Below are 19911 nucleotides of genomic sequence, written 5' to 3' on the forward strand. Positions count from 1 at the left end.
TCTGTCGCCGCACCTGCTCCCGTAGACCCTAAGTGGTCTCTACTGCAAGACATGCAGTCTAAACTTACGTCTCTGATGCAGGACTTTCGTGCGGAGAAGGTTGCTGCCGTTCCAGCTAGTGCAGTACCTAGCCTACAACCCTCCACGCGATCGGTTGTGCGTCCTGTGGACGCTGAGGTAACCTTCTCACGCACACCAGTTGAGAGAGTTCCTCCACCCATGCGTTCCAGTGTGATCTGCCAGCCGCATGTTGACGTTAAGCGACGCACGGAGGTTGCCGTTGACGTTCTGGATGTTCTACAACCGTCAGAGTTGCCTTGTTTTGACGCGGTGCGTCAACCTCCGCAACCCAGTGTGGTTTCCACTGCGCAACCCCATCAGTCTAGACAGTCTGGGGTAGACGCTGTGCGTCCCCGCGCTACCATGGTTGTTGCCAGCTCACAGACTGGGCAGCAGTTCCATGACGTTGCGTCCGGCTCAGTCACGCATGCACCAGTGCGACCGGACTCAGCGAACCAGCCGTTACCCACTCCGTTGCCGTTTCCTCATCAGTTGTCGGATGAGGAACTTTCTGATGATGATGTTGCTGCACATATAGATGAACCACAATCAGAATTGGACGAGCCTAAGTCTACTCAACCCTCTTTGGACTTTAGAAAAGTTTTGGCCATTTTCAAAGAGCTGTTTCCTGACCAGTTTGTTTCTGTGGCTCCTCATTCTCCGCCTTCAGAGTTTGTTTTAGGCATGCCGTCTACCACTCCTGCCTTTACTAGACTCGTCCTCGAACGCTCGTCCAAGAGAGCTTTGCGGGTGATAGGAGAATGGTTGCAGTCCAAGAAGAGCTTAGGGAAGACAGCCTTTGCTTTTCCCCCTGCTAGACTCTCTTCTAGATCGAGCGTCTGGTATGCCACGGGAGAAGTTCTCGGCTTGGGAGTTCCTGCCTCTGCCCAGGGCAACTTCTCAAGTCTTGTAGACTCTCCCCGCCGCCTTGCCATGAGACGCTCAAAGATATGTTGGTCATCATCGGACCTGGACCACCTTTTGAAAGGAATCCTTAGGGCCTTTGAAGTTTTTAACTTCTTAGACTGGTGTCTAGGAGCCCTAAGCAGGAAGATCTCTTCGACAGATAAAGAGACTTCCTTGCTCATTATGTCCTGCATGGACAAGGCCGTACGTGATGGGTCTAATGAGCTTGCTGCATCATTTGTGTCCGGAGTCCTAAAAAAGCGAGAAAATCTCTGCTCATTCCTTTCTGCTGGAGTTACACCGTGCCAGAGATCTGAGCTTCTCTTTGCTCCTCTTTCCAAGTGCCTTTTTCCAGAAGTCCTGATTAAGGAAATAGCCGCTTCGTTAGTGCAGAAGGACACTCACGATCTTGTTGCGTCCTCAGCTCGCAAAGCTCCCCCTTTGCCTACCTTGTCAGCTAGACCAAGGATGGACACTCCAGCGTCTCGATTTATTCCGCCCTTTCGTGGCAGAGCCTCCAGCAGAGGAGGTGCTCGTGCCGAAGGGAAGCGAGGGAAGAAGAAAGGATCCAAGTCCTATAAGGGCAGAGTCTGACTGCCCGCATCTTCAGACAGCAGTGGGAGCCAGACTCAAGAACTTCTGGCAGACCTGGGAGAAGAGAGGCGCAGATGCACAATCTGTGAAGTTGCTCAGAGAGGGGTACAAGATCCCTTTTGTACGGAAACCCCCTCTAGCAACGTCTCCCATCGATCTCTCTCCCAGGTACAGAGAGGAAGACAAGAGACGAGCCTTGAAACGGGAAGTGTCTCTTTTGCTAGAGAAGGGAGCGGTGGTCAGAGTCTCGGACCTTCAATCTCCGGGATTCTACAACCGCCTCTTCTTGGTTTCAAAGAAGACAGGAGGGTGGAGGCCGGTGCTAGACGTCAGTGCTCTGAATGTCTTTGTCACAAAGCAGACGTTCTCCATGGAGACCACAAAGTCAGTCTTAGCAGCGGTCAGAAGGGAAGACTGGATGGTCTCGTTAGACCTAAGGGACGCCTACTTCCACGTCCCCATCCACCCGGACTCCCAACCTTTTCTGAGATTCGTTTTCGAAAAGGTGGTCTACCAGTTTCGGGCCCTGTGCTTTGGCCTAAGCACAGCTCCTCTTGTGTTACGAGGCTGATGAGGAATGTAGCCAAATTCCTCCATTTATCGGACATCCGAGCCTCCCTCTATTTGGACGACTGGCTTCTCAGAGCCTCTTCCAGTCGTCGCTGTCTGAAGGATCTAAAGTGGACTCTAGATCTGACCAAGGAATTGGGTCTCCTTGTCAATATGGAAAAGTCGCAACTGGTCCCATCCCAAACTATTGTGTATTTAGGGATGGAGATTCACAGTCTAGCTTTTCGGGCTTTTCCGTCGGCCCCCAGAATAAGCCAAGCCCAGTTATGCATCCAGAACATGCTGAAGAAGGAACACTGCTCAGTCAGGCGGTGGATGAGTCTGGTAGGGACGCTATCATCCCTGGAACAATTTGTGTCATTAGGAAGACTACACCTCCGTCCTCTTCAATACCATCTAGCTTTTCACTGGAAAAAGGACAAGACGCTAGAAGCGGTCTCGATCCCCATTTCCGAAAAGATGAAGTCTTGTCTGACTTGGTGGAAGGACAGTATCAACCTAAGAGAGGGTCTTCCCCTGGCTGTTCAGACTCCCAACCACGTTCTCTTCTCGGACGCATCGGACGTAGGCTGGGGCGCGACATTAGACGGTCGGGAATGTTCAGGACTGTGGAACTCGAGTCAAAGGATCATGCATATCAACTGCAAGGAGCTGCTGGCAGTACATCTGGCCTTGAAAAGCTTCAGGTCTCTCCTTCGAGGCAAAGTGGTGGAAGTGAACTCGGACAACACCACTGCCTTGGCGTACATCTCCAAGCAAGGAGGGACCCACTCACTGACGTTGTACGAGATCGCAAGGGACCTGCTCATCTGGTCAAAAGGTCAAGACATAACACTAGTAACGAGGTTCATCCAAGGCAACTTGAATGTCATGGCAGATTGTCTCAGTCGGAAAGGGCAAGTAATTCCAACAGAATGGACCCTCCACAAGGATGTATGCAAGAGACTTTGGGCCACTTGGGGCCAACCAACCATAGATCTCTTTGCAACCTCGCTGACCAAGAGGCTCCCAATATATTGCTCACCAGTCCCAGACCCAGCAGCAATACATATAGATGCCTTTCTCCTAGATTGGTCACATCTAGATCTATACGCATTCCCACCGTTCAAGATTGTCAACAAGGTACTCCAGAAGTTCGCCTCTCACGAAGGGACAAGGTTGACGCTAGTTGCTCCCCTCTGGCCCGCGAGAGAATGGTTCACCGAGGTACTTCGATGGCTAGTAGACGTTCCCAGAAGTCTTCCTCTAAGGGTGGACCTTCTACGTCAACCACACGTAAAGAAGGTACACCAAAGCCTCCACGCTCTTCGTCTGACTGCCTTCAGACTATCGAAAGACTCTCGAGAGCTAGAGGCTTTTCGAAGGAGGCAGCCAGTGCGATTGCTAGAGCAAGGAGAGCATCCACCCTTAGAGTCTACCAATCGAAGTGGGAAGTCTTCCGAGACTGGTGCAAGTCAGTCTCTGTATCCTCGACCAGTACCTCTGTAGCTCAAATAGCTGACTTTCTCTTATACCTGAGAAAAGGACGATCCCTTTCAGCTCCCACTATCAAGGGCTACAGAAGCATGTTGGCATCGGTCTTCCGGCATAGAGGCTTAGATCTTTCCAACAATAAAGATCTTCAGGACCTCCTTAAGTCTTTTGAGACCACGAAGGAGCGTCGTTTGGTTACACCTGGTTGGAATTTAGACGTGGTACTAAGATTCCTCATGTCAGACAGGTTTGAGCCGCTACAATCAGCCTCCCTGAAAGATCTCACTTTAAAGACACTTTTCCTGGTATGCTTAGCCACAGCTAAAAAGAGTCAGTGAGATTCATGCCTTCAGCAAGAACATCGGATTTTCGTCAGAAAAAGCTACATGTTCGCTACAACTTGGTTTTCTAGCCAAAAATGAGCTGCCCTCTCGACCTTGGCCGAAATCGTTCGATATTCCCAGCTTATCGAATATTGTAGGCAATGAACTAGAAAGAGTCTTATGCCCTGTGAGAGCTCTTAAGTTCTATTTAAAGCGCACTAAACCTTTACGAGGCCAATCTGAAGCTTTATGGTGTTCAGTTAAGAAACCATCTTTGCCTATGTCAAAGAATGCTTTATCCTACTTTATCAGACTGTTAATACGAGAAGCTCATTCACATCTGAGTGAGGAAGACCAAGCATTGCTTAAGGTGAGGACGCACGAAGTTAGAGCTGTCGCAACTTCCGTGGCCTTTAAACAAAATAGATCTCTGCGAAGTATAATGGACGCAACCTATTGGAGAAGCAAGTCAGTGTTTGCATCTTTTTATCTAAAGGATGTCCAGTCTCTTTACGAGGACTGCTACACACTGGGACCATTCGTAGCAGCGAGTGCAGTAGTGGGTGAGGGCTCAACCACTACAATTCCCTAATTCCATACCCTTTTAATCTTTCTCTTGAAATGTTTTTATTGTTGTTCTTTGGGTTGTCCGGAAGGCTAAGAAGCCTTTCGCATCCTGGTTGATTTGGCGGGTGGTCAAAGTCATTTCTTGAGAGCGCCTAGATTAGGGGTTTGATGAGGTCCTGTTGTATGGGTTGCAACCCTTGATACTTCAGATCCTAGGGGTCGATCAGCATCCTAAGAGGATCGCGAGGCTCCGTAAGGAAGACGTACTTAAAAGGCAGAGTAATTGTTCAAGTCGACTTCCTTACCAGGTACCTATTTATTTTGTTTTTGTTATTTAGATAACTTCTAAAATGAAATAAAAAACTCTTAGCTCATAAAAGTGTAAACATATATTACTGGTCTCTACCCACCATCCTGGGTGTGAATTAGCTATATATTCACTGGCTAAGTTAAATATTGAAAAATGTTATTTTGATTATAAAATAAATTTTTGAATATACTTACCCGGTGAATATAAATTAAATGACCCTCCCTTCCTCCCCAATAGAGACGCAGTGGGACGAGGAGAAAATTGAGTCTTTGTTTACATGAGAGCTGGGTATCTGGTCGACAGATGGCGCTGTTGGGCACACCCGCAACCTGTGTAGCGATCGCTGGCGAGTTTTTCCGTAGAGTTGTCTGTCGAGCAACAGAGTTGCAGCTATATATTCACCGGGTAAGTATATTCAAAAATTTATTTTATAATCAAAATAACATTTCTGAGATACTGTTTATAAGGCTGATATAGTAAATAGGATACTGTATAGTACTGTAGTTGCTATGCACACTGTCTCCCTAAGGTGGTAAGAATGTCATAATGTGGATATATTTTTGGAGAAAAAAAGAGAATAAAGAATAACAGTATATGGGAAAAGCAAAATAAATACTATGTAAAGATTTGAAATAAGAGGAGTGACACACATTAAAATTTTGCAAAGACGGAAAAAGAAAATCCGTCAACATCTAAAGGATATAGGGAAAGCAAAACCAGAGTACTGTACAATATTTCCAAAGAATACTACAATATTGATCATTGAGTTCCCACCAGGTGACAGACTGTTTGCTTTAACTTCCCAGAATGTATCACAAATAAGGAATTTGATTAATTCCTTGTTTTGATTAGTGTTTGGGCTTCAGAATAGTCATTTACCCATTTTTAATGCTTAGTGCAATTTATTTGGTTGACTTACGATGGGTATATGAAAAGTTAAAAAAGTAAGAAAAAGAACCATAATACATCTAGAACCAAGTTTAGATTATTTATCCTAAATGTTTTTTTGTTTCTATTATCATTTTGCTGTTTGATAATCTGTACTCATTAGCATTAAAGTAGAATTTGGGTTTGTATATGAATTTTAGCTTGCATTGTAGTGCTGTATTAGGGAAATAGTACTGGGTAATTGAAGGAGCAATGTATGAAAAATTATGATAATGTGTTTGAATCCTATAGTTTCCCCTAGAATATTTTAGCATGGTATGTCTTTCATAGGCTTAGAAATGATGTTGTGACACACACACACACACTCACTCTCTCTCTCTCTCTCTCTCTCTCTCTCTCTCTCTCTCTCTCTCTCTCTCTCTCTCTCTCTCTCTCTCTCTCTAATTGAGTCATTGTCTAGAGAGAGTAGGAAATTTATTTCTTTGTATGTTAGAAGCTTGACCCTAATATAGTTTGCAGTTTTCATAAAAATTTATATCTGCATCTAGTGAAAATACTTTGAAACAAAATATATGACCGAAAGACTTAACTATATATATACTTTAAGGTAAAATAACAAGTTAGGTATATAGATAGTTTTCTTTTCTGAATAATCAAAGTACAGTACCTAATTACAATTTTTGCTGTTAAGATTTCTTAAACTAGAAAAGCATCTTATATAAGTTTTTATCTGACTTATGAATGTTCCTTAGTGATATCTTTTGTGGAGAAGTACTTCTGATGATAAATTCACTACTTACCTATTAGAGTTTTTTAATGCTGAAAAAATACAATTACCTATTGTACTTAACAGATTTGTTTATTTTTTGCCATATACTGTACTCATAACCGAGATTCTAAGGAAGAAAAACATTTTCTCATTATTGAGAATTTCAGGTTATGTATAAGGAAGAATGAGTGTTAATTTGTATGTTAGTAATTTTTTATGTTTTTTCTAAATTTTATATAAAAAGAAATAAAACGGGAAATTTCAGACATCACTTACATAAATTTAGAATCCACTTTATTTTCTAGTGCTCGTATACTGTACTACAAATTGTACTTCATATACTGTAATACAAATTTTCTCAACCATAAGTTCACAATCTTTTTATATTATAATGAGACCCTATGGCATTGGCACACTTCTATAAATATGAAATTATTAGTTTCGTTACATCTACCACTACTACAGGTTCAGTATAGAATAGAAAATTTTGGCTGTTTTTTTGTACTGCGTATATAGCACCTTGGCTTATTAGCTACAGCTTATAGAATAACAACCAGTCTCAAATATATATCTCAGATCATAATACAGCAATAACTTGGGCTTATATTCCTCTCAGTACAATTTCTACCTTATAAATGGGAAGGTTGCAGTTATACAGGAACACACATGAAACTTGTAAGTATTGTAGCCTATACATTTCATTTTGATTCACAGACCAACGAAGAGTACTTACAAAAGGAAGAAGTTTATCCCTTGTGGGTGACTGAATTATAAGGTTTAGTTCTAAAACTAGCTTGATCATATGGCCTTCTATATGTATATTATTTTAATAACGTTTAGGTTATTTTCATATATGTTCTCTCTTAGAGGTTGTAAGTCCTCTTGCCTTCTCTATGGCTCTGGCTCTTTCAAAAATAAAACTGTTTTAATTTTGCTATAAAGTGGGTCAAGATGATTTCAAACGATGTATGCAGGTTATGTACCATCTTATAGTATTTCCAGTATTCTTGAGTTTTTCCATGCACTTTTTCCTTTTTCTGCAGTTGTAGACTGGGTTAGGATAATATAAATGCCTTAATGTTGCTAGGTTTGATAGTAAGTCTTGCTTTTCATTACTTATGTCAGAGCAGCTTGAGTAAGGGTAGCATCTACAGTACAGGTTTATACTGTACTATTCATTTAATCTCTAGTATACACCAATAAATTTTTCTATTTAATGTGTTTGCTGCTTTAGGGTAATTAACATTAAATCATGTGTTTCAATTTCTCTTCAGAATTTTTGTTGAGCATAATGTTTAAAAAGGAATGGCAACTTTACTCAAATATTATACAGTACAGTATTCTTGTTTTTATGTTGAAGACAATATTAGTTGTAGGAGAAAGCATTTACAAAAAAGTTTCCATTATTCATATGAGATGAAGTACCTTCAGTACTGCAGTTCAAGGATGGCTCTTCTGACTCAGTGTGTAATACATTAGTTTGTATATAATGAAATATTCTTGCATAATTTTCTATGTAACTAGAAGGAAAGTTTCTTAAAGCAGTAAGTTATTTGATAATGAACGATAGTGAAGAGGGGAGTTTTGACATCATGGATGTTATTCTGAGATTGCCGAATATTAGAAGTGCTATATTCTTTACAGTGCTAAGTTATCAATTTCAGTATTTCCTTTTTCTCATTTGGAGTTCTGGCGCTTTTTCTTTGATACATTTGTATTCTATATTAACCATTTTTTTTCTATTGGTTAAAAAAATATTCTTAACTATTAGCCGCGGAAGCTATTTTCTTGTCTCTCTTCCGGTAGTTAAAGAATTGGTAATGGAGATAGTGCATATTGCAGTTGCCTGTCTTAAGGTAGACTAAAGCTTTTGCAAAACATAAGTTTTAAAAGGAATAAAATTGAGCTATAAACAACATTTCTATTTTTTCAATATTAATCTTACCCGATAATCATGTAGCTGTCAACTCTGTTGCCGACAGAAATCTACGGTCGGGATACGCCAGCGATCGCTATACAGGTGGGGGTGAACACAACAGCGCCATCTGTGGTCAGGTACTCCAGTACTTCTTGTCAACACCACCTCAATTTTTCCTCTGTCGTGCCTCCGGCTAGACCTACATGGATACGCTGTTGATTCTGGAGTTATTGCTCACGATTTGGTGATGTATTTGCTCTAGAGTTTAGCCTTCGCTATTCAGGAAGCTTTATCATTAGCTTAGCAAGTTTTTGGAATTAATTTGATTTAATTTTTTATTTAATTTTGGTGACGAAGAGAGTATGAACTCTCTTTCACTTTTAATGGCCGACCCTTCCCTTAGACGGAAGTGTTGGTGTCGAAGAGAGTATAGACTCTCTTTCTTAATTTTGCTTAACAAAAGTTATAGATTTATTTTTTATCTCTCCGCCTTTTATAGGCCTCTTCGATTAACTTCCTTTTATTATAAACTTATTAAAATTAATTTTTATATTTGTTTATATTCGACCTTTCCTAATAGTAGGCGGTCTTTTCTTGGAACCGAAGTTAATTAACATTGAGCCCGTCATTTCGTTTTTACCTGTTAACATATTATGCTATTTTAATGTTTTTGAAAGAATTTCTTTGATAGTCTCGTACTGTTTTCAAAGTTGAACTAACGTTTTGTTTTGTCTCTGCAGTTGTTGACGTTCAGAACGTTCAACTTGCGCTCTATCGTTACGATAGAGAGAGAGTATTCACGGTGTCACGTTGCAGTAAGAGTAAACCGATTCTAGCGTTTTGTTCATTCTTTCTTAGCTTAAATGGTTTTAATTCTAATAAAGAAACTTTTTATTTGGGAAATCTTTCAGTTTTTTTCCTTTAACAATATGTTTTAACGATATATATAATTGGGCTCATCTCTCAGGTTCTAAGTCAAGAGAGAGAGAGAGAGAGAGATAGAGACGGAGGGAGAGAGAGGAGGATAAACGTTTCGTTCAAGCGGGTAACGTTGTTATCGTTTTTGCTCTTCTCCCTAGTCTCTTTAGGGGAAGAAGGTAAACGTTTCTAGAGTTTTATTCTTGTTCCCAGGCTTTATGCGGTGAGAGATTTTAAACGTAGTTTATTTGATCTAGTGTTTAGTCTCTTTTCCAGCCACTGAATTATTTATCTTTCATTATGTTTTTCTGTTACATTGTAATACTGTTTTCGCAATTACTAACTTTTAATGAAGGATAGAATTGCGTGTTTCAGGTACAAACCACTTAAAGTTTCGAGTTCAGTGAAATAAGTGCAAACAGAAAATCAAAAGTGATAAAGTGATAAGCGCAAAGTGTTACAGTGTTGCGTTCGAGGGTTCGTCTGTTCGTGCCAGTTGTTCGCCTAGTCTGGGACCTCTTACAAGCTCCCAAGCCAGGGGAGAAGTAACGTCGAAGGACTTATGGGTTCATCAGGCCTTGATCGACGAACAGACGTTTCCCTCCGTGGTTTCGGGTGTAACCAACTCACGTAGCCGACGTGATCACCCCACCCGCACAAAGACGAGAGAGCCCATTTATTCCTCGTCTGCGGAAGAGGTTTCTCGCAGAAACCATGGACCAAATCTTGCAGCTTTTAAGTGCAAGTCGGTCCCTTCCGCGCAAGTCCAACTCCTAGGTGGAGCCATTAGCACTGGGTCAGTTCAGTCTTGCTGCAGTACGACAACTGCACACCTCCCAGAGAGGCAAGGTGGTACCGCAACAGGCAGTACAGTAACTCCGTCTGTTGCCGCACCAGCTGTTTTAGACCCTCAGTCTCAACGGACAGTAGCTCCGTTTGTTGTTGTCTTTCTTAGACTCTAGTGGTCTATGCTGCAGACAATGCAGTCTCAGCTTGCGGTGTTGATGCAGGAGTTTCAGGCAGAGAAGGTTAGCACACCTCCTCCTGCTAGCGCTCCTCCACCTCTGCGCAGTCCACCCTGCCAGACGTATGATGTTGAGGCTCCTCCTGCCTCCATGCGTGAGCTGCCGCATTGGGAGTTGCCAGGTACCAGCGCTGTGCGGCAACCTCCTCAACCCTTGAGGCAGGAGCCTCAACTCTTGAGGCAAGAGCCTCAACTCTTGAGGCAAGAACCTCAACTCTTGAGGCAAGAACCTCAACTCTTGAGGCAAGAGCCTCAACTCTTGAGGCAAGAGCCTCAACTCACCTCCTCTTCCCTTGAGGCAGGAGCCTCATGCGTTGCGGCAACCTCCTCAACCCTTGAGGCAGGAGCCTCAACTCTTGAGGCAAGAGCCTCAACTCTTGAGGCAAGAACCTCAACTCTTGAGGCAAGAGCCTCAACTCTTGAGGCAAGAACCTCAACTCTTGAGGCAAGAGCCTCAACTCTTGAGGCAAGAACCTCAACTCTTGAGGCAAGAGCCTCAACTCACCTCCTCTTCCCTTGAGGCAGGAGCCTCATGCGTTGCGGCAACCTCCTCCATCCTTGAGGCAGCAGCCTCATGCGTTGCAGCAACCTCCACCATCCTTGAGGCAGCAGCCTCAGGCTATGCGGCATCCTCCTCAACCCATGAGGCAGGAGCCTCATGCTATGAGGAGCCTCATGCTATGCGGCATCCTCCTCAACCCATGAGGCAGGGACCTCATGCTATGAGGAGCCTCATGCTATGCGGCATCCTCCTCAACCCATGAGGCAGGAGCCTCATGCTATGCGGCAACCTCCTCTACCCATGAGGCAGGAGCCTCATGCTATGCGGCATCCTCCTCAACCCATGAGGCAGGAGCCTCATGCTATGCGGCATCCTCCTCAACCCATGAGGCAGGAGTCTCATGCTATGAGGAGCCTCATGCTATGCGGCATCCTCCTCAAACCATGAGGCAGGAGCCTCATGCTATGCGGCAACCGCCTCAACCCATGAGGCAGGAGCCTCATACTATGCGGCATCCTCCTCAACGCATGCGGCATGAGCCTCATCCCTTGCACATGAGCCTCATCCCATGCAGCATGAGCCTCATACCATGCAGCATGAGCCTCATCCCATGCAACATGAGCCTCTTCCCATGCAGCATAAGCCGCACGCCATGCAACATGCTCTGCTTACCTTACAGCATGCTCTACATACAGCATGCTCTGCATACCTTACCGCATGCTCCTCAGTCACACATCTTTGGTTGTTGCCAACTCACTAGACTGTCAAGCAGTTTCATAACGTTGCCTTCTAGTCTGCTGCTTTTGCACCAGTGAAACCCTCACTGAGAGAACTTAGCTTTTCTCGGATATGGTTCCTGTAGATGAGAAAGTGCTATTCTCCCTCCTTCTGATATTCCCTTGAGGACTCTGTCATTTGGAGAGGAGCCTTTAGCTGCTTAGCCTCCTATGGACTTTTATTTAAGCATAACATGCTTCCAGGGAGGGTAATGGTTCCACTTCAGTCGCTAACCCCGTCTGTTACCACACCTGCTCCCATAGACCTTGAGCTTTGTTGCAAGACATGCAGTCCAAGCTTAGTCCTTGTTAGAGGATTTTTTTGTTTACGGAGTCAGTGTGTCACTGGGAAGACGTTCAACAACCAGCAGAAGTGACTTGTTGTGACGCAGTGCGGCAACCTCAGCAACCCGATAAGGAGTTGTCTGTACGACCCAGACAGTCTAGACAGCTTCGGGTTGTCGCTGTACTTCCTCGCTTCCCCATGGTTGACAGTTCACAGACTGTGCAGCAGTACCATGATCTTGTGTCCGGCTCCGTCAGACGACTAGCTTTTAAGAGCTCCCACAAGTCGTCGCTGTCTGGAGATTCTCAGATGGACTATGGATCTGACCAAGGAACTGGGCCTCCTGGTCAATTTTGAGGAGTCCCAGCTCGTCCCATCCCAGACCATTGTCTACCTGGGTATGGATCATCAGAGTCGAGCTTTTCGGGCTTTTCCGTCGGCCCCAAGGATCTACTAAGCCCTAGAATGCATCCAGAGCATGCTGAGAAGGAACCGATGCTCAGTCAGGTAGTGGATGAGTCTAACAGGGACACTTTCATCGCTGGCCCTGTTCATCGAGTTAGGGAGACGCCACCTCCTCCCCCTTCAGTATCATCTAGCGGCTCACTGGATAAAGGACATGACGCTAGAGACGGTCTCAGTTCCTGTTTCCGAAGAGAGGAGGTCTACTCTCACGTGGTGAAAGAACAGCTTTCTTCTCAAGGAAGTCTACCTTTGGCTGTTCAGAAACCCGACCGCCGTCTCTTCTCTGACGCATCAGACACGGGCTGGGGTGCGACTTTGGACGGACAGGAATGCTCGGGAACATGGAATCAGGAGCTAAGGACACTTCACATCTATTGCAAGGAGCTGTTGGCGGTTCATCTGGCCTTGATAAACTTCAAGTCCCTCCAGCTTAACAAGGTGGTGGAGGTGGACTCTGACAACACCACAGCCTTGGCTTACATCTCCAAGCAGGGAGGGACTCATTCGTGGAAGTTGTTCTAGATCGCAAGGGACCTCCTCATCTGGTCAAAAGATCGAAAGCTCACGCTGGTAACGAGGTTCATTCAGGGCGATATGAATGTCATGGCAGATCGCCTTAGCCGGAAGGGTCAGGTCATCCCCACAGAGTGGACCCTTCACAAGAATGTTTGCAGCAGACTTTGGGCCCTGTGGGGTCAGCCAACCATAGATCTGTTCGCTACCTCGATAACCTAGAGGCTCCCGTTGTATTGTTCTCCGATTCCAGACCCAGCAGCAGTTCACGTGGATGCTTTTCTGCTGGATTGGTCCCATCTCGACCTGTATGCATTCCCGCCGTTCAAGATTGTCAACAGGGTACTTCAGAAGTTCGCCTCTCGCAAAGGGACACAGCTGACGTTGGTTGGCTCCGCTCTGGCCCGCGAGAGAATGGTTCATAGAGGTACTGCAATGGCTGGTCGACATTCCCAGGACTCTTCCTCTAGGAGTGGACCTTCTACGTCTACCTCACGTAAAGAAGGTACACCCAAACCTCCACGCTCTTCGTCTGACTGCCTTCAGACTTTCGAAAGACTCTCAAGGGCTAGGGGCTTTTCGAAGGAGGCAGCCAGAGCGATTGCCAGAGCAAGGAGGACATCCACTCTCAGAGTCTATCAGTCTAAAGGGGAAGTCTTCCGAAGCTGGTACAAGGCCAATGCAGTTTCCTCAACCAGTACCACTGTAACCCAGATTGCTGACTTCCTGTTACATCTAAGGAACGTAAGATCCCTTTCAGCTCCTACGATTAAGGGTTACAGAAGTATGTTGGCAGCGGTTTTCCGCCACACAGGCTTGGATCTTTCCACCAACAAAGATCTACAGGACCTCCTTAGGTCTTTTGAGACCTCAAAGGAACGTCGGTTGTCCACTCCAGGCTGGAATCTAGACGTGGTCCTAAGGTTCCTTATGTCATCAAGATTTGAACCTCTCCAATCAGCCTCTTTTAAGGACCTCACATTAAAAACTCTTTTCCTCGTGTGCTTGACAACAGCTAAAAGAGTAAGTGAGATCCACGCCTTCAGCAGGAACATAGTTTTCACATCTGAAACGACTACATGTTCCTTGCAGCTCGGTTTTTTGCTAAACGAGCTTCCTTCACGTCCTTGGCCTAAGTCGTTCGAGATCCCAAGCCTGTCCAACTTGGTGGGGGACGAACTGGAGAGAGTACTTTGCCCAGTTAGAGCTCTTAGGTACTATCTAAAAAGGTCATAACCTTTACGAGGACAATCAGAAGCCTTATGGTGTGATATCAAGAAGCCTTCTCTTCCAAGGTCTAAGAACTCAGTTTCTTACCTATTCAGGCTCCTGATTAGGGAAGCACATTCTCATCTGAAGGAAGAAGACCTTGCTTTGCTGAAGGTAAGGACACATGAAGTGAGAGCTGTGGCTACTTCAGTGGCCTTCAAACAGAACCGTTCTCTGCAGAGTGTTATGGATGCAACCTATTGGAGAAGCAAGTCAGTGTTCGCATCATTCTATCTCAAAGATGTCCAGTCTCTTTACGAGAACTGCTACACCCTGGGACCATTCGTAGCAACGAATGCAGTAGTAGGCGGGGGCTCAGCCACTACATTCCCATAATCCCATAACCCTTTTAACCTTTCTCTTGAATACTTTTTATGGGTTGTACGGTCGGCTAAGAAGCCTTCCACATCCTTGTTGATTTGGCGGGTGGTCAATTCTTTCTTGAGAAGCGCCGAGGTTAAAGGTTGTGATGAGGTCCTTTAGTACGGGTTGCAGCCCTTTATACTTCAGCACCTAAGAGTCGTTCAGCATCCTAAGAGGACCGCTACGCTCTGTAAGGAAGACGTACTTAATAAAGGCAGAGTAATGGTTCAAGTCGTCTTCCTTACCAGGTACTTATTTATTTTATGTTATTTTTGAATAACTAATAAAATAAAATACGGGATACTTAGCTTCTTTGTTAACATGTATGCTGGTCTCCACCCACCACCCTGGGTGTGAATCAGCTACATGATTATCGGGTAAGATTAATATTGAAAAATGTTATTTTCATTAGTAAAATAAATTTTTGAATATACTTACCCGATAATCATGATTTAATTGACCCACCCTTCCTCCCCATAGAGAACCAGTGGACCGAGGAAAAAATTGAGGTGGTGTTGACAAGAAGTACTGGAGTACCTGACCACAGATGGCGCTGTTTTGTTCACCCCCACCTGTATAGCGATCGCTGGCGTATCCCGACCGTAGATTTCTGTCGGCAACAGAGTTGACAGCTACATGATTATCGGGTAAGTATATTCAAAAATTTATTTTACTAATGAAAATAACATATTAAAGAAATATCATAATTACTGGAGAATTGTCAGTAATTAGAAAATTAATACTGTAAAGCATGTTTTCTATCTTTTGAAAGACGTTGAGTTTATTCTCAATATTTTATTGTAGTCCGACAGGGAATAATTTAGTAGTCATTGTTTGTGTATTTATTTTTTGAATAATAATTTATACGTAGCCTGTTGTTCCTTATGCACTTCTTGTAACTTATTAAGATACTGAATGCAATATATATAAACTTCTTTGTTCTCAATGTTCTGATCTTGAGGAAGAGGAGTTGAAAGAATATTTTTAAGCTTGTTGGAAATAGAGTTCAAGATAGAAATGATAGTTATAATAGGAGGCAAAGTAATATTCCGGTTACTATATCTTTGTGGGGAAAGGTTTTTTTAGCATCTTCTGTATACAGAGAGGATAATAATGAAACAGAGTTCAAAGTTTCACCCCATAGCATAGATGTAGATTTTAAATCCATTGGGGATCAGCTTGCATTGCGTAGTGTATAGATTTTGTCATAGATATTTCAGTGAATCTTAACATTATGCTTTCCTTTTTAAGTCTCAACTTTCCAAACTCTAACATAAAAGAATTAGAATAATTCTCTCTTCCTTTCTCCAATTACTTAACCTCATTATGTTATTGGTATGGCAGAGCTACTTGCGAAGCTCTATGGTAAACAATATTGGTGTATGTTGCATCAACTTCTTGTTTATTTTTTATCTTTAAATTGTATATTACAGCACTACTCTCTAATGTTATAGAGATATTTATACAGCACTACTCTCTAATGATATAGAGATATTTATACAGCACTACTCTCTAATGATATAGAGATATTTAGTGCCTTTTCATTTAGTAGATAGATCAGATATACAAAGGTACGTTTTCCTCTATATCTTATGTGGATAGGCTTAATTTAGAAGATAAAAATCTGCATTCGCTTTGTGTTTTGTGTTTGAGCCAATTAAATAATTTAAAGAGGGGATGTATGGAATGTGCAGAGAAGCTTATAGTATAATGTGTTAAGTTAATTTCTAAAAGGGTTCATGATAGTGATTCAAACATAAGAGCAAAGAAGATTCTAAATCAGGTAAAAGTTGGACTTGTGTGACAAAGTAGAACTTAGTGTTCAAACAAGAAATGAACATACAGATTTTAACAATGAAATTGATATGCTTAAAGGAACAGATTTTCTCTTTCAAGAAATAAACTGCCCCTATTTCCACAAAGTATGCATCAACAGGTGATAGTGGAACTTCTACCAGAAAATTCATAGCCTAACCTACTAAAAAATCTTTTGCTTAATATATTCTTTAAACGCTAGGCTACCTATTGGTAATGATTAGCTGTTCAATTTTAATTTTGAGTTTTATTTCATCTTTTACAGTTGCCACTCAATGTTTTCGAAGAATTCTGACGAATTAGTAGTTGAAAAAGTCCTAGTCTCTGCCCTTCCTGCTGTGAATATGGGGTTTAGTAACCTATCTTTGCTTGATGATAATTTTACGTTTTCCCTACTTAATGCTAGTTTTACTCATTCTATTCAATTGAAGTTAGTATTCTTTGAGAAGTGTATTGGGAAATCAAGTTGCACTTCTCAGGGCTTTATTTCTCCCATAAAAGCCTCTGCTACTACCATAGAAAGATCAGCAAACCAGTCTTATTGCAGCCAAAGAAGAGCTACTTATGTCATTGAATGGTCCTTGGAACAGAAAACTTTATCTAAAACTGCTGTGTTCAATGCTAATGGAGAATAGGTGTAGAGTTTCTGGTTGTGTCAAGCATCTGCTGTACAGTATCTTACATAGTATGTTAGAGAGCAGTAAATTGGTATCTTTTTCTGTAGGCTCATTGCAAATAGATCTACTAAGAGAGTGCCCCACAGTTGAATGTGCCAATCATTTTAAAGAAAGGATGTAACTACAGCAGAGAATAGCTGCAATTACATTCTATCTTCCTGGAACAAACTTAGAATTACTGTATATATACTAAGTTTACCTCCATTTCAAATAGGATGGTTGCTGCTATTTAACAGAGTTTACAATCTTGTACGTTTATTTCTTAGATTGGCTACTGTGCTCATGATGTCCATCATTGCAGCTACAGTACTATTTTTTTCCCCACGTTAACAGTTAAGACTTCTAAATTCAGAATAAACTGCTTTAAATTCTTAAAAAGTTGATGTAATGTTTCTTTTTTCTGGAAACAAATTCCCAGTGCATGGAAAGCTTAGCAGATGGAGTACCTTCCTTGATTTGCTGCATGTATGAAAATTGCCATATCTCTAAAAGATTGGGCTTGGAAATCCCTTTCTTGAGGTAACAATAACCTCGTCTCCAACAAAGATCTTGTAGGATGTTGTCTGCCATAGTGACTGGCTCTCTGGCAGAGTTGCTGCTTCCCCAAATATTAAAAGATAATGTTTAACTGATTGTAACAGGAAAATTTATCCTATGGAAGACCCAGGCCTACATGGCTGAGGACTATTAAACGTGAAGTAGAAGATGATGAATGGATAAATTTTGATATAAAAGCTTAAGAGAGGCTCTTTGCATCAACAGACGTAGGAGGAGATGATGATGATGACGACCCATCGGATTGAGAAATTTTGGTGGAGATAAACCTTTATAAAAACTTCAGTATAAATCAAGACATTGACTGAATCCTGTCTTATATTAGACAAACTAGGCCATCTACCATATACACTTTGATCCCTGATGTGTTGCCTTTGTAGTTAGTGTCTGTCAAATATGGATATCAGTTGTCCTGGAGTTTACATAATTGGAGAAGGCAATGTTGCTGTTAGAAATTTGTTGGTGAGGATACTATCATGAGTCAGTTCAAAGCACCTATAGAACTTATTCCATTCCTGTGCATCCCTAGTCTTACTGGTGTTGAAGTCCTTGTGAAAACATGGGATGGTGGCTATTCTAAAACGGAACAATAGTCTGAACTAGAAGAGCTTTCTTACATAAACAAAGCAAAGATATTTCTTAAAAGCTGGATTGAGAGAAACCAATGCAGAATTGAAGCTAAAGTCTTCGTCCTGAAAGTGGTATGCCAGAGATCTTTAATTGTTCAGTATCTCGAGGTCATAAATGCGTGCCATTCCCATTGCCTTTGGAACCAAAAGCAGACAGTTTGCTAAAGCTTTGGTAATCATCCAACACCTCAACTCTACTGCTTGCTTCAATATCATTGACCTCATCTCCCTATCCAAAGTTTGAAATATCTTTCAGATCTGGCTATAGCAATTAAAGCCTACTGGATAAGATGTGTGTGGGGTGGTGGGTCATGCTTTCAGAAAGGGATGCAAATTAATACCCAAAGCTCAACACTTGTCTGCTGCTATGAAACCCCTACTGATAAAAAAAAAAAAAAAAAAGGTTGAGCAGAGAAATATAGATTTTTTTCTATTGTTTCCATGAGACTTGATGTGTGTGAGGCTGCTTCTCAAAGGCCAAAAAAGTGAATGCTGTATTCTAACTGGAGATGACCTTCCCCGGTTGGAAGGATAAGGGCTTTTAGCTTGATTGGCTGAGTACTTTGTTGCCTATTCTAGTGTTAGAGGTGCAGTGATGGCTTTTGTAAATCTTATTGGTTCCATGTAGGGACATCTTGTATTTGCATTGACGAGCATTCTAAGACTCTCCCATCTCCGGAAACAGGTAAAGGTCCATTATTTGGCCAGGCAGAAATTGTTCAATATGAAATAGTAGATCAAGGCTAAAAACTCACTGAGCTGCATCTCTATTTAGGAAGATGTTGGTTTGCATGTACAGGAGCATATGAAGAGAAATGACTGTGGTTTGACGAAAAGAAGCACTAGCTTCTTGGTCTTTGAGATATCCTCTGATATGTTGACTTCATTTGACAAAAGAGTAATCATAGCCAGGAACTCTCAGAGGTATTGCCCTCTGAAAATTTTAAGATAAACCAACTAGAGTAAGAGAGAGAAACGGAGAGGTTCATGAGAATGTTTCTTGTGTTTAGTGGAAGCTTTGAACTTCTTTCTGTTTTGGATCTTAGAGAGAGAAAAGCTGAGGAGAAATTATAGGTTTGTTATAGATCCAGCTAAAGTCCTTTTATATCATCAAATTCCTGATATCGTCAGGTATGGAAAGGGGGAAAGAGAATCAAAATTAGTCTGCTGTTTGATGGACTTGGAATTTTGCTATCAAAATTTCCCTGCCTTGGTTCTTGTTGTTTCTGAAGATTAAAAGTGCCTCAGATCGTGTTGAAGGCCTGTGGTAAAAAAGGCTTTCTCTTACTGGGCTATAAGACCTCAAAAGTTTCATTGACATTAATGACATGTATATATGAACCTACTCAGGGCTCTAAACAAAAATAATCAGTGTGTCTGGGTATTTTAGTTTTTGAGTCCTAATTCCTGGGAATGTAGAAGGGTGCTTGTCATAGCTTGTGGCATAGTTGGCTGCCATTATGTGGTTAGTCGAAGGTCTGGTGCTTCTAGGTGCTCTAGAATCAACATGCAGATTACGATGTAAATAGTTATTAAAGTAATATAAAACAATAAGGCTTATCTTTAAGGAAAGATGCTCGACAAACTGGCCCAAAGTTTGGGAAAGCCAGAACACTTGGCAACAATTTTTTGGAAGGGAGCTTAAAGAAAAGAAAAAAAAATTTGTAGGTGAAAGGAATAAGGTAAAAGAAAAAAAATGTAAATAAATAAGAAAAATAGAAATAAATAAGATTTGATGATA

The 19911-nt window shown here is 42.2% G+C and overlaps 1 protein-coding gene across 5 annotated transcripts in view; it reads left to right on the forward strand.

The window, feature by feature from the left end:
- Positions 1 to 19911, forward strand: part of LOC137639857 (PH and SEC7 domain-containing protein-like) — a 261377-nt gene that overhangs the window by 48076 nt on the left and 193390 nt on the right. The window lies entirely within an intron of this gene.

Source organism: Palaemon carinicauda, chromosome 4 (genome assembly GCF_036898095.1).
Source record: "Palaemon carinicauda isolate YSFRI2023 chromosome 4, ASM3689809v2, whole genome shotgun sequence".
Taxonomy (NCBI): Eukaryota; Metazoa; Arthropoda; class Malacostraca; order Decapoda; family Palaemonidae; genus Palaemon; species Palaemon carinicauda.